The 14,893-nt window shown below is 35.0% G+C and overlaps 1 non-coding gene across 1 annotated transcript; it reads right to left on the bottom strand.

The window, feature by feature from the left end:
- Nucleotides 1-13,081: 13,081 nt before the first annotated feature.
- On the bottom strand, nt 13,082-13,188 carry LOC116864013. Its single transcript, XR_004381903.1, has one exon. It is a non-coding gene; the product is annotated as a U6 spliceosomal RNA (small nuclear RNA).
- Between the last annotated feature and the right edge of the window lie 1,705 nt (nt 13,189-14,893).

Raw genomic sequence — 14,893 nt, 5'->3', positions numbered from 1 at the left:
TACTAACCCATCCCTGTGAATCTTGCTATAAACCCATGCTGGAAACCATTCAGGTAGATTGTCATTTCATTTATGATAGCCGACCAATGAGAGCACTATCAAAGTTTCCAAGCTGGATCCCTGCAGGAAGAATTACTTACAATGATGGGAAATAGTGTAACAAGTATAGGACTGAGTAGAACAAACCTGGTTTTATTTGGTGACTGTTGTGTACCAGGCATGGTTCCCAGTGAACAACATTGGCAGTTTTTGTCCCAAATTCTTGATGCTTCTGCTTTATGGATGAGTAGAACAGATAATTTAAAAATCATCAGACAATTAAATAAAATATTTAGAAATTGTGATAATGGCATAAAGTAAACAAACAAAAAGAGATGCAAAGACAGTTGGATCTCATTAAAGGAGGTGACCCTTCATTTGAGACCTGAAGGATGAGAAAGACCTAAGCATGTGAGGAGTGGGAAAAGTAGCTGGGATGGCATGTGCAGAGGTCCTGGGGCAGAGAGATTCACATGTTCTAAGGACAGAAGGAAGACAGTGTTGTTAGAGAATATTGAACTAATGGAACACTGCTGACAGAGCTGAAAAGCTAAACTGAGATCATAAAGGTACTACCTAACTTTAGTACCTGGTAAGGAAACTGAATTTTATTCTAAATGCAAGACACTTTTGAAGGATATTAAGTGAAAAATGATTTGATAATGGTTACGTTCTCATAAGATCATTTGTTCTGCTCTGTGGCAAATAATTTCCAGAGGGATAAGAGAAGGGAGGTGTCCAGACCATTTTCAGGTAATTTTTCCACAATTTAACAAACTCATTGCAGTTTTATTCTTTGTGTTATTGGCTTGGTGGTTTGTTAAGGAAGGTAAAGTGTATATTCATTTATAACAAATCAATTAGTAGTCTTAAATTGATAAACACTTGCCCTGAAATTATGTCATTCTCAGCAAAAGAAGATAGCTTAATAACTGTTTAATTATAATTTTTAGAAGGGTTTAAGATAATAAAGTCATAGGTTAAAATTCAAACAAAAAGAGTTCACAATGATCTGTTACCTCATTTAATATGGAAAGGCCTAACCTGGGCTAATAGACTTCACCCTGCAATCTAACCTTAAATTAGAAACACCATAGACAGTAAACAGTTCCACTATAATCCTTGTGCAATCAGGATTGATAAATGATAAATCCCTCTCATGTTAGCATGAGAAATATTCAAAAATCTGACAAACAACTGGGATTTCCCAGCCAAGAAGTTCTCTCTCATCTATATCCATGGGTGCATGGCAAATTCCTTTCTGATCTAGAACAAGGAAACAGAAATGAAACTACTGATTTTTCACCAAGAGACTGAATGTGTCAATCCCTTCATTTTGAGCCCATTAGCATGCTTTCTCCTTTAAGTTAAAGAGAGAAAGAGAGAAACGGTTTCACTCACTATAACTTACCCAGAATCTCTTTTTTGTCCTTTGAAATAATTTGGTACTATCCATGCTACAGTTCCACAGAGTGGGAAATTTCTTTTCCATAATAAGTGATACATTAAACATTTTGGTTTCTGGTGACAGCATAAATGAACAACTTAAGGACTTCAGAATTGAATTAGCTGCCACCGTACTTTCACATTATTCAGATTTCTTAGTTCAGGCTTTCCTCGCTTCCAAGCACCTATATGAAATCATGAGGGCAATATTAATTCCTTGATTAAGACCCAAGTGATGACAGAATCAACCAGTACAAATAACCAAATGAGATTAATACTGTATTGATAATATTCCCTATAGTTTGATGCACACCATTATCTGTTTCAGTCTCCAACACATCTGCTATGCTTTATTTTTATTTTTAAATGAATATAAATAGCAGAAAACTGACATCCACATAATATTAATACCCTTTTCCACAACAATGAGTCAAAATTTGGCTTTGTGAATATTAAGTTCACTTATCAGGTGTCAGCATGCATGTATTAGAGTAACAGTTCCAGAGTCCAGATAATACTATTCAGAGAATATTGAGGCCTAACAAACTTATCAGTATTCATACTGATTTACCTTCTTCCCAGCAGTGGAAATATAAAAAATAGTTAGTCCAAATTTTGAATTAGAAATTATTGAAACTGGAGTATTAGCTCATGTTCTTGAGAGCACATCTTTGCTCTGAAATGGGCAAACCATTAAAATTCTGTTCAGCATTCCAAATAGTCACTATAGCAGTCAGGCTGAAGTCAAGCTTCTAAGATTTTCCTGGACTAATTAGCAATATAATTTCAAATGAAAATATCTTCCTTTATGGCTTTTGCTGTTAGAAACCAAATACCGAGAGTATGTTTTTCTTAAAGTGACATTTCTTCATTTTTTAATATTTCTTCTCTCTTCTGCCTGAAGAGTTACATTTTCTTCTTATCTTCATTGCTAAGTTTCTTCAATGCCAATGTCTTAATTTTGTTTTACCAACAGTTATCACCAAATGTACCTTAAGTGAGCCAAACAAGTGAATTGGAATTACATCCAATTCAGGCCTACCAGGGGGAAAAAATAAATTACACAGAGCTCCTACAATACTTGAAATACTCCTACAATAATTGAAATGAAGAAGGATCAGGTCCTACCTCTGTGTTTCTACTGGTTACAATATCAGAAATGCCAGTGTTTGGACCCTGATTTTACAAGTCACAGGGTATTTGTCTTGCTGTCATGGATGGGATTGAAATGGTGTGGTCCTATACCTAGCTGTTTGAGAAGCCACTTCCTAATTCCTTAAGTTTTTGATCTTGGCAGACAGAGATAACCACTTATCTATACTAGGTCAGTGCCTAAAGAGGAAATAGAGTACAGTAGTTAGGGGCATGGATTTAGGAGCCACAGTGCCTAGATTCATTTACTAGTTGTGTGATATTGAACAAGTCACTAAGTAAAAATGCCTAGTGAAGACTGAAGTAGTTAATATATGTAAAAATATAAAATCATTCCTGTACCATAGGAAATACTATATATGTATTTTTTATTGCCGTGCTCTTCTGGGAATAATTCCTATAAGCTTAGCCTAGAGCTTGTATCTCCAGCCCTTTCAATAATTTTGTGTAAGTATCCAGTTGCCTATATTAAGTCTCTTTTTGCTTAACTAAATAAAGTGGTTTTTATTGTCTTCGGCCAAACTGTGACTGATACACTGGTGATTCTATTTCTTCTTGAGCACTAGTTACTGAATTACAAAAATTCAAGAAATTAGAGAAGGTGAGGTAGTTTAAAATCTAATGGGATATTCTGCAATTTACTTGTAAAGGCCGGTACAATATAAATGCAGGATTGGATCCACTTCAGTAGAGTAAATTATTTCTAAAAAATGTTTGCTAAAAGCTTTGAGTATATTTCCAGCCATGCTTCTTTAGGCACAATTCTTTAAAGCTATTGTCTTCAATAATTCATTCCCTGACTCTTTTTCTTCTTGTTGCTAAATTGGCAGAAGGCATCATCCAGAAAATCTTACTGGATTTTAAAATATTAAAATCAGATCGCAGCAATGAAAGTCTCTGTATTAAGTTACTATTTTTTAAAGATTAGAGATTTAAAAGGCTCCAAAAATCATTAGTGAACCCAGACTCCTATGCTCACTGCACACTCCGCATCTCTATTTGGATTCAAGAAGCATCTTAAACTTAACAGGAACCTTCCTACCTCATGTCAGTATCCGGTAAATGATGTTGCCATTCACCCCGTTGCTAGGACTGAAAACCCACTGGTAATCCTTAGCTTTTCTCTTTCTCTCACACCCCAGATACAACCTAGCTGACGTTTGGCCCAACTCTCAAAATAAATTCTGAACCAAATCTTTTTTCACCGCTCTTTTGGTGAAGCAGTCAGGTTCAGTGTAGGAAACAGATATGGAATGCTTTTTGAGGAAAGAGAATTGAATGAGTATTATTTATTTGTATTTGTATTTGCATTTGTATTATGTATGTATTATGTATTTGTTGATTGAGTTGTTTCTTTTGTACTTCCCTGACTAGGAGAATAATGCTGTGAGGTTAAGAACTCCTGTGGTGCTTGCCACTGAATTCCTAGTACCTAGGAGATCAAAAAATATTTGTGGAAAGGCCATATCATTTTTTCTTATTGTCTTAAGCTTTATCATCCTATCCAGGAGTGTTAAAATTTTACCTTCCTCCACTTTAAGAATTATAAACCAAACTATTGGCCTGGGCCATATTTAATATTCTTTATGGTTCTTCTATTCCAATTATATACATAGCCACCACTGGGTTCAAGATTCATCAGAAAAGCTCTGTACAAAATGCTTAAAGTGAGGCATTCATCATTTCTGCAAAATTTTTTAACATATAGCAGTAAAGGATCATTCTAAAAGAGGGGCATTAATCATTATATTAGAATTAAAGGAAGAAGTTCTGTAGAGAATCTATCTATTATGTACTCTATATAGAGATTTGATATACATAATATATACATTATATATATATATGCACATTACTTTGTGACTTCAAATAAATTACAGACTTTGAAATTCCTACATTTATGAATTATTTGCATGTAGCTACCATGTTTGTTTGTTGTTGTTATTTTAAAGATTTTATTTATTTGACAGACAAATATCACAAGTAGGCAGAGAGGCAGGCAGAGAGAGGTGAAAGCAGGCTCTCCGCTGAGCAGAGAGCCTGATGTGGGGCTCGATCCCAGGACCCTGGGATTATGACCTGAGCCGAAGGCAGAGGCTTTAACCCACTGAACCACCCAGGCGCCCCTGTAGCTACTATGTTAAGTGAATCTCAGCTAACTAAAAATAGGCCCTGAAATTTTCCCTGTGTGTCATTTGTTTGACCCCTAAAGTACCAATATGATCTTAAAGATTGGGTTCCTCTCTTTCATTCAATATTCTTAAAATATTTCTCTTATTATTAAAATATTCATCATTAACTATCACAATAATCCTTTAAATTGCATACAAATATATCATTTTATTTTTTGAAGATTTTATTTATTTATTTGACAGAGAGACAAGTAGGCAGAGCAGCAAGCAGAGGGAGAGGGAGAAGCAGGCTTCACGCTGAGCAGGAGCCCAATGCAGGGCTTGATCCCGGGGTGATGACCTGAGCTGAAGGCAGACGTTTAACCGACCAAGCCACCTAGGAGCCCCTGCAAATACAGAATTTTAAAGCCTGTTTGTGAATACAGTATTTTTAATTCTTTTAACATAGACCACAAGATACTATTGTTTCTATTTGACAGATGAAGAAACATGCTGAAAATGTAATGCTATTTACTTATATCCATAGGGGAAAATACTAGACCACCTGAAAGCAGTTTTGTTTTTGTTTTTGTTTTGTTTTTTTCAGATTTTATTTATTTGACACAGAGAGGGAGAGCATGAGAAGGAGAGACAGAGAGCACAAAAAGGGGAGAAGGGGAGACAGAGAAGCAGGTAGCCTCCCATGCAGGGCTCAATCCCAGGACTCTGGGATCATGGCCTGAGCCGAAGGCAGATGCTTAAATGACTCAGTCACCCAGGTGCCCCTGAAAACAGTTTTAATACTCTTTCTGGTATCAAAAAATCATATACCTGAACAGATACACAAAAGATAGAGTCTCTATCCTTGAGGTAATAACATGCCAGTTAGAGAAACATGATATGCACACAGCAGTAATTTAACTGGATAATAATGTGTGTGGTGAAAATTTGCAGCTACCATTAATATGGGCTTCCTCTTACTAACACTGGGATTGATACTTGAAACCAACCTTTCCTCCAGCCAGCACTGTGGTAGAGAGTTGATACTAAGCCCATTTAATTCTGAAAACAAAGGCCAGAACTAAGTGCTGCCCTCCCCAGTTAATGAGTGAAGAGATTGTATCAGAGTCCAAGTTCACATAGATCAGCATTGGAGTCAGGATTCAAATCTACATCCGTATGTTTCCAAAGCCCACATTCTACCATGGTGCTTTATAATGAAGAAAATTAACGAGTTATAATTAATAAAAGGAGAAAGAGGAATATTATCCCTGGAAGAAGGTTTCATGGAATTTAATTTAATTTAATTTATTTATTTATTTGTCAGAGAGAGAATCAAGCAGGGAGAGCTTCAGGCAGAGCCCAATATGGGACTCGAACCCAAAACACTGAGATCATGACCCAAGCCAAAGGCAGATGCTCAACTGACTGAACCACCCAGGCGTCCTGGCTCCATGAAGTTTTAAAGAGTTACTTCAACAAAGAGTGGGATGGAAGAAAAGCAGGAAAACATTCAGAGTAGACAGTAAGAACCTGATATTAAGCATGGTGCCTTTTGGAAAAAATGAAGAGATTAGTCTTGAGCAGGAAATATTTTAAGTTAAGGAGTAGGAAAGAGGACAAAGTCAGGTTATAGAGGACTAGGACATCTAAATGGAGAAAATTTGACTTTTTTCTAGTAAGAATGGGGAATGGCTTCAGTGACATTTGTGTTTAAAATTAATCGAATGAAGTTTTATGACTGAAAAGACTAAGCAAAGACCAGGTGCAGAACTAATTAGGAGACACTCCTCAGTGCAAGGGGGAATGTATAGCAATCTGGACAACTGAGGATACAATAAAATGGATCAAAGATAGAGTCAAGAAAAAGCTTTGTTTTGTGCAGGTATGGTTTAGATGACAAATAATTAATTTTTTTTTTTTTTAATTTTAAAATGTAAGATTGTATCGAGCTGTGGAGAGAAAATGAAATTTCAAGCCTGGGTTGTAGAAAAAGTCTTTCTAAAAAGAACAAAGACCTCTTCCTCTCCCCTAAATAAATTCTGTGATTAGATGAGTTAATGAACCAAAGCATCGTTCTTTGAGACAAAACCTCAGCAGATCCAAGCCCTGTTAATTCCTGAGGCCAAAAGACTTGTACCTTATTTTCATCTCTGCCACTTAACAGCAATTTCAGAAAGCTGGCATTTGTAAACCCAGTTTTATCATTTGGTAAAATGAGCTTTTTGGGTGAATCATCTCGAAGATTCATGTATATATTGAAGAGAGAGAGAGGTATATAGAGAGATACAGCATATGAGTCTCTCTGTCTTGCCATCTTAGTAGCACAGGAGAGCATGATTTATGTGGGTACCGTCAGCATCATCGATTCTTTTTATGAACTGGGTTTACCAGTGCAGTTCATATCACCACACCTGGGAAAGGTACACAGCAAAGAATTAGGTAAAAGGAAAAGAAAGATGAAACATAGGTATATGAAAGATTTTACTGAGACTGAGCCATATCTAGATCTGAATATGATAATTTTGTCACCTTCCTTGATTTTTAAGGTTTACTGGTGTCATTTGAAAAGACAAAGATCTCTTTTACAAAGAGTGACCAGGTTTTATCTCTTGTTCCAATTCAAATTGATAAGGAGTAGCAGTGCTGTTTTAAGGATAAAGTCCCCCCCAGAGTGAAAAAAATAGCATGATTGATTAGTAGTGTTTCCCATGTATATGGGTGAGAATTGATGTCAACATTCTGTATATTCTGATCTCTGAGCTATATTTATTCATTCTGACTAAAAATCATTTTTAAACCCTCCTATTCTAATCCAGATAGTCAAATCTTTTATATTTCATAGTTTATCATTGTTAGAGTTCTGTAACATCTAGATTATTTCTTCATTTTTTATAACCATCTTTGCTACCCTAAATAGTAATGCTTCTCCAGTATAGAAAGCATTACTAATAAAAAGATTATAACTCTGAAAACAAGTACAAGTTTAGAACCAAATTATGTTCTAATTATTTGTTAACTTTATTTAGATATTCTAAAGTATCTCCCATTAGCATGGGAAACAACTGAATTTTTCAATCAGAATTATTTCTTTATAATTTTTTGGAGTTATTGCCTTAAATTGTTGGTTTTTCTAAGATTTATGAACATATAATAAGCTACAATAATGTTGAGTTTGGGTATTAATATAATAAAAATCTAGATAGATGAGGCTATGTCCATCAGTAAGAAATATTCTCAGGTAAAAGTGTAATTCTTTTAGCAGCCCAGGAATCTGCTTCTTTAAGCTAAACACAGAACAGGAGATTTATTACATAAAATACCATCTAATTGGGTATTCACTGCACTGGGTATTCAGTCATTAAGACTTCAAGATAAAGACATTATTTTCAAGCAGGGTCAGAGGGATAAGCTAGGTAACGAAAAAAGTGATTAACTGGAAGTAGTCCTCTTATTTGCTTTAATCATACTTATCAGTAATAAAACTACCCAATCAACATATTAATTTCTTTTCATCTATTGGGCTGGAAAGAGAAGCTTATTAGGAGATCATGTATCTAAAAGATGACAACTTTTAAGTAATTATTCAACAAATATTTATTCAATACCAACTATATGCAAGGTACTATAGAGAATATAATTACTGATAAAACACACTACCTATCCTCAGGAGAATTAAAGTTGCATCAGAGGCCATAAAATGTGAAGGGGAAATGAAGGAAGAGAGAGAAGGAGAAAAGAAGGGAGGAAAAGGAAAGACTCAATAAAGAAAGTGATGTTTTTATTTATTTTTCTCTGCCAACTTAGAGTACCATAAATCCTAGGGAATCATACTATCCTATTTGGAGAACGACTCCAAAATGTTTTAAGATCTACTAGTTCAAAAACCATAAAATGTATTTATTATCCAATCATCAATCTTTCCTAAGTAGGAAGTATAGAAATGTAATGATTGCAAACATACTCCATTACCATTGGATATTCTTCATAAACAATGTTGAGCAGCTATAGTACTCTTTCCCAGTGAGTACAGATTCAAACTCAAAATCCTCTATACAGCACTCCCAGTGGCCCCCACTGGTCAGTGAAAGTAGACTCAAGCTATGCAACTAATTTGCTACCTTTGGCTTAATGACTGATAATATATGTATAAAGCATTTAACATTGGATTTTAGAGTCACACTGACTTTATGCTAACATTGCTTTGCTACTTAGTAGCTATGTGATCTTGAAAGTTTTGCCCAACTCCTAAAATGGCAGTTTCCTCATATATAAAATGAGAATAATAATATCTGTGTTTTAGTAGAGGTAATGAGATAATGTAAAAAAACACTTGGTATTAGTCTGGTATATAATAAATACAGGCTCTTTGGGTAAAAATGAAAGGAATAAATAGAACAACTATAGAGGATCCCTCTCCTTAAAATTTTCTTATTATGGTATGGAGAGATAAGTATAAACAAATGAGTTTAGTCAAGTGTTACAGCTGCTGTGATAAAGGCACATTTACACAATAAAATGTTACCAGTTCAATAGGAAGATTTCAGAAAAAAGTTTGACATCTAGCAAAATATTGACTACAAGATAAGGATCTTAGGGGTTCCTGGGTAGCTCAGTTGGTTGGGTGCCAGACCCTTGATTACAGCGCAGGTCATGATCTCAGGGTCATAGGAATGAGCCCTATGTCGGGCTCCACAGTCATCAGGGAGTCTTCCCTGCCCTGCCTGGCGCGCGCTCTCTCTCTCTTTCTCTAAAAAATCATATTTAAAAAAATATATGGATCTTAAGAGAGAGGTTAAAGAAGGTATTTTAAAGAAAATGAGTATTTAAAAAATGGATGGAAGAAGAGTATTTAGCAAGAAGAATGAGAGCTAGAGTGACAGGAGGGGAAAAGGGATAGAGTAATGACACCAGTTCCAAGGTAGAATTTGGGGTTTCCAAAGTGATAGAGGCCCCCAGTTAGAGAAGGAATAAAGAATTATCTACCAATTACATAGAGCAAGGTGCCCTTAGCAAGAATGATTTTAATGGATTGTGGGGATGTAAGTCAGATTGCTAAACATTAAGTAAATGGAGGGTGAAATCTTAGAGTCGAGGTTTTAGCTAGGACTGAGAATTTTTTATGTGAAAGGAGAATAGGCCTATAGCTATCAGTGTCAAAATTGGGATAGAATTATAAGGAGAGATTTGCACATATTCTAGAAGGATTGGAAAGTTTACAGGCTTAGAAACAATGACGCTCCCTCAAGTATGTTCTTTGTGAAACATTAATGTTCAAAAGCTCACCAGCTTTACCTATCTTGTGCTACTTTGAATAGCATAAACTATAGATCACAATGGACCCAACTCCTGGCTATTGACGCTAACCAGTCTTTGCCAGCCTGTCCAATCCCTAAGGAAATGAGAATGTCAACATCTGCTTTCATCATAGTCTCTTAATAATTTAAAGATTAGTACATTTCTTAAATATTATATTACTTGCCTGCTTAAATTATTTTAAAGTCTCCCCACTTCCAAATTTGCGTTGCATTTTCTGGCATGCTCTGGTACACATACTGCTTACTTCTCTAGATGCATGTCTTTTAGTATTTCCCTTTCCACTCTACCGTTGCATTTTGTTGTTATTACTTAATGGTGTTCCTGCTATATTTCACTAGGATGCACTAAAAGCATAGGTGTTGGGTTCTCCATTAGGTACTTTGTATAACCTGAAATATTTATGCCACTATGTCTGCTGAAGTTTCCCTCACCTGCCCAACCTCCCTTCTGAATAATTCATTACTAAGTCTTCTTATCCATTATACCTTACATATGCATATCATGATGTGCTTATCATATTTCATAGGGAGTGTTTGGCCATCCACTTTTACCAAATAGACTATGATCTCCTTAAAAGTGGATTCCAGGGGTGTCTGGGTAGCTCAGTCGGTTAAGCAGCCAATTCTTGATTTTGGTTTAGGTTATGATCTCAGGGTGGTGAGATTAAACAATGCATCAGGCTCCTGCACCTGGCTGAGATTGCCTCTCTCTCCTTCCTGCCTCTTGCCCTGCTTGTGTGCTCTCTCTCTAACATAAATAAATCTTTAAAAAAATTTATGTAACTTTGTATCAGTGATACCTAAAATAGGCCAGAATATAGCCACTAATTATTTTTGAAATGAAGTGATGAATTAATGGATGTGTACATCCATTTATGATTTTAGTAATAATTTTAATTAAATTTCCTGGTCCAGTATTTTTCTATATAAACATATTCTTCATACCAAAACCATAACTGAAGAATATTATCATAAGTGGCATTTAGTAGACACCATATCTATGATTCTAGATTTGATAAATAAATATATTTGCGTTCTATTATTTCTAAAATAACTTATTTATATTCAATTAATGTTATCCCGCCAAATAAAAGAGATCTAACATTTCAAGACTATCTAAGCCAGAACAATTTGATATCATAATGAAGGCTCTATTTCCAATGAACTAATCTGGCTCCAGTTGACTAAATATGGGTTGTTCTCAGTTAGAATTAATAAGAAAATCCATATACACCTAAAATACATTCCCAATTGTACTCTGAGAAATGTGATCGTAGAACTTACAAAATCCCCGAATTAGAACTTTCTCCCTTGATATGGGCCCTCAATTTCCTGAGAGCTAGAGTGACAGGATGTAATTATTCTGCTTAAGCTCTCTGACAACAAATGCGTTCAATCATCAATTAGGGATTAGCACACGTATGGTTTCAATTATATTGATTTATAACCAGTAACTTTTTAATACAGAACTTAGTTACAGTCTATCATGTCTTGATAATTAAAATGCACTTTGTTTTATTGTGCTTTACTGACTTGTGGGAAAACAAGTAAAGTTATAAAAGCTTCTTGCATTGTCTGTTACTTATTTCTGCTAATCATGAGTCAGAATTTCCCTGTACCTAGGGCATTGTAAAATCCAGATAAATATTATCACTATAGTTACCACCTCCAACTCTGTATATATCATTTCTCCACTATAGCATAATAATGAAAAGTGTTTTCCTAAACTACATCATAGACAAGAAAACATAACTCTTAATTTTGTTTGTCTTTAAGATAAGAAGCACAGCCTGGGAAAACTGTGGACACCTTCAGAGTCACTTTTCAGAGTGCCACTATTCTGTCTTTGCATGTGTTCCCCTCTCTTTGATGTTATCTACCCTTCACACCCAAGGCAGGACATCTACAGGGACACTCTGCTTTCTAATCCTTTACCCCCAGTAAACGTGAGAAATAGCTTAACTCATTATGTCACCTGATTCATTAAATATATTTAAGTCTTAATGAGTTTCACTGTATCATCAATCCTGGACATTTGTATGGTATGCCTTGGTATAAAAGTATTACAGGATGAATATTTTCTCTCCTTCAGAGACCGAAGTAAGTAGTGATTTTTCTTGTCCTTGAAATATTATGACCACTACTGTGGCTTATTTGAAGTGTAAAACTAGATTATTTATTGTAGAGGAATATTTTTGTAGTAAAAATAATGATTCTGGAAATAATCTAGCTGCAGTTACCATGGTATGATTTCTATGTGTTTTGGGGAGCTGGAATGTACATGCAGTCACCCACATGCATGTCTACAGCTTCCAGACCCCTGTAACTTAATCTACTCTAACCAACCTTTCTGGTTAATTGGTGACTTGGCTTTTTAGAACCTCCAACTGTCCTTCACCAGCCTTCCTTCCTCTTACGAGAACAATTACCTTTACTCCCCTAAAAATTCCCTTAGCCTCAGATCTAAGCACCCAGACCATGTTCTGAGAGTCTGTGGGGATTGCCACAGTCCTGAGTCGGCCTAGCCAAACAGGTCAGTTATCTAAGCATCAGATCCACAGAGCCCCTAGCTCTCTGGACCTGTGATAGCTAAAGAGGGAATTAGGCTGAGGCAAGGATAATATCATCAGTTACAAATTATTGAACAATAATTGTGTGTCATAGCCTGGGCCAAAATCTTTACATCCATTGGCTATGTAATTCACACAATACTTCTTTCAAGTAGGTACCAGTCTTATCCTATATTTTACAGATAAACTGGGGTTCAAGAGCTTAGGTGTATTGCTCAATTTCATTCAAAAGGAAGTAAGTAGAGAATAAATTCAAAGCCAAATAATGCCTTATTCCATAACCATTCTTTACAAAATTTTGTTTTATTTAGTTCTTAGGTGGGGGAAAATTTCAGAGGAGGGAAACAGGTCTTAAGGTCTTAATCTTGGTGTGTAGCTGCAGAGACAAAAGAGAGGAGAGACTTGTATTTAATAGAACTCTTTTTTTTTTTTGAACCTTCAAGAATATAAAAATATGGAACACTTCATGAATTTGCGTGTCATCCTTGCACAGGGGCCATGCTAATCTTCTCTGTATCGTTCCAATTTTAGTATATGTGCTGCCGAAGTGAGCACCTAATAGAACACTTTAACAGTTGAGGAGTCAGATTAAGACCTGGGTGCTAGAGGGAGTAGCTTTGGGGTCAGAATACGTGTATGTGATTAATGAGGATTAAGTTTTACATAGTATCAAATAAAATTGTCAGTACTACCAGTCATGAAAATACTGAAGAAATAATAAAAGAAAAGAGCTATAGAATTTTATCTTGACTATGTAAAATTGTAATCATCTGTTGTCCATTCAGGCTTAATTACCATGTAGCACAACAGCAATTATGCATATCATTAAATAGATGCTAGATTAATTTATGTGCATTTTATTTGATCAAAGCAGTAAAATGCAGTTTGCAGGATGTTCAGCCTTTATAGTTTGTGGCTCATGTAACATAATAATCTACTCAAAGTTGAAAAATACTAAGAGATGTGTTGATTATGAAATTTTATAGTATCGCATTGGCTAATCAATTTTATTACCTTGTATAAACAGTGGAAATGCAGCTGTTAATCTGGTTATAGGTAACCTACTCTGCTAAAATATTTCACAAAAGGAAAATATCTTTCTTAATGGCAGAAATGATTATCTACGAACTTCAGCTTTTAACACCATTACCATTTTCTGACACCATCCAAAATTTATAATTTATTTTATCTAGAAAAACCTGGAAAAATATAACTAAGACAATTTTGGTTACTATCTGGAAAGTGGACATAATTTTTGCAACATAAATTTTGCGTTTCTGTATTTTAAGTTTTTAAGTTTTAATTTCATAATAAAATATTGAAGAACCGACATACTTATCCTGTGATCACCAATTGAATGAGGTACTATAACGTAGTGACTAAATTTAGGAGTCCCAAAGAGTTTTCTGAGATTAAATTTTAGTTCTCACACTTCAAACTATGTGGCTTTCACATGTCTGGACCTAAGTTTCCTTATCTAGAAAATGTGCATTAATAATAGTACCAAATAGTATCTAGTGTGTGAGATGTCTGGGAAGATGTCATAAGACAGTTCATTTAATGCAATCAATCCTGTTCCTGACACACTGTGACTGTTCAGTAAATAGGACCATCTATTATTGAGTGGTTTTATTTTTCCCGTTTTTCTTAATCTTTTTTAGGTCTGTCTGACATTTTAAAAATTCCATTAAAGCTAAAACTAAATGTACAAAACTGATCAATTGACAGGTATTCATATAAAAATCCTCACAATATAGCCACTTAAAAGATTTTTTAAAAAAATTTGTTGAATAAACTGGTCATTACAAAGCAAGAACAAATTCTGCCACTTGCTGCTCAAGCCCCAAATGGAGCCTTATGGCAGATTCCTGGTGCCACACTAATGAAGAGCCTTGAAAAGAGCAATTGGGAGGAGGGATGGATAAGGAACCATCTGAAGAACATGCTTTAAAGAAAGGTTAGTGGCACATAGGCCATTCTGGTACAATACTGTTGAGAGAAGTAATGCATATATTGTTATTTTTGTCTCAATTTTATCACTTGTAAACTGAAAATTTTAATCTAAAATGATTTATAAGTTCCCTTCTTCCTCTTTAATGTTCACAGTCTTTAAAAAAACCCCAAAACCTGTGATTTAAAATAGAGTTGTTCTAGATTATTCCAGAGAACAGAATTGGTAGTAATTAATGGAAGTTATAGGTAGGCAAATTTTATTATATTATTTTGTTGTTGTTTTTAATCATCCTTATTTCCTCCTAGA

Source organism: Lontra canadensis, unplaced genomic scaffold (assembly GCF_010015895.1).
Source record: "Lontra canadensis isolate GAN:19392208 unplaced genomic scaffold, GSC_riverotter_1.0 scaffold4, whole genome shotgun sequence".
Lineage (NCBI taxonomy): Eukaryota > Metazoa > Chordata > Mammalia > Carnivora > Mustelidae > Lontra > Lontra canadensis.
The sequence above is the reverse complement of the archived record's forward strand: the minus strand, read 5'-3'. Positions and strand labels throughout refer to the sequence as shown.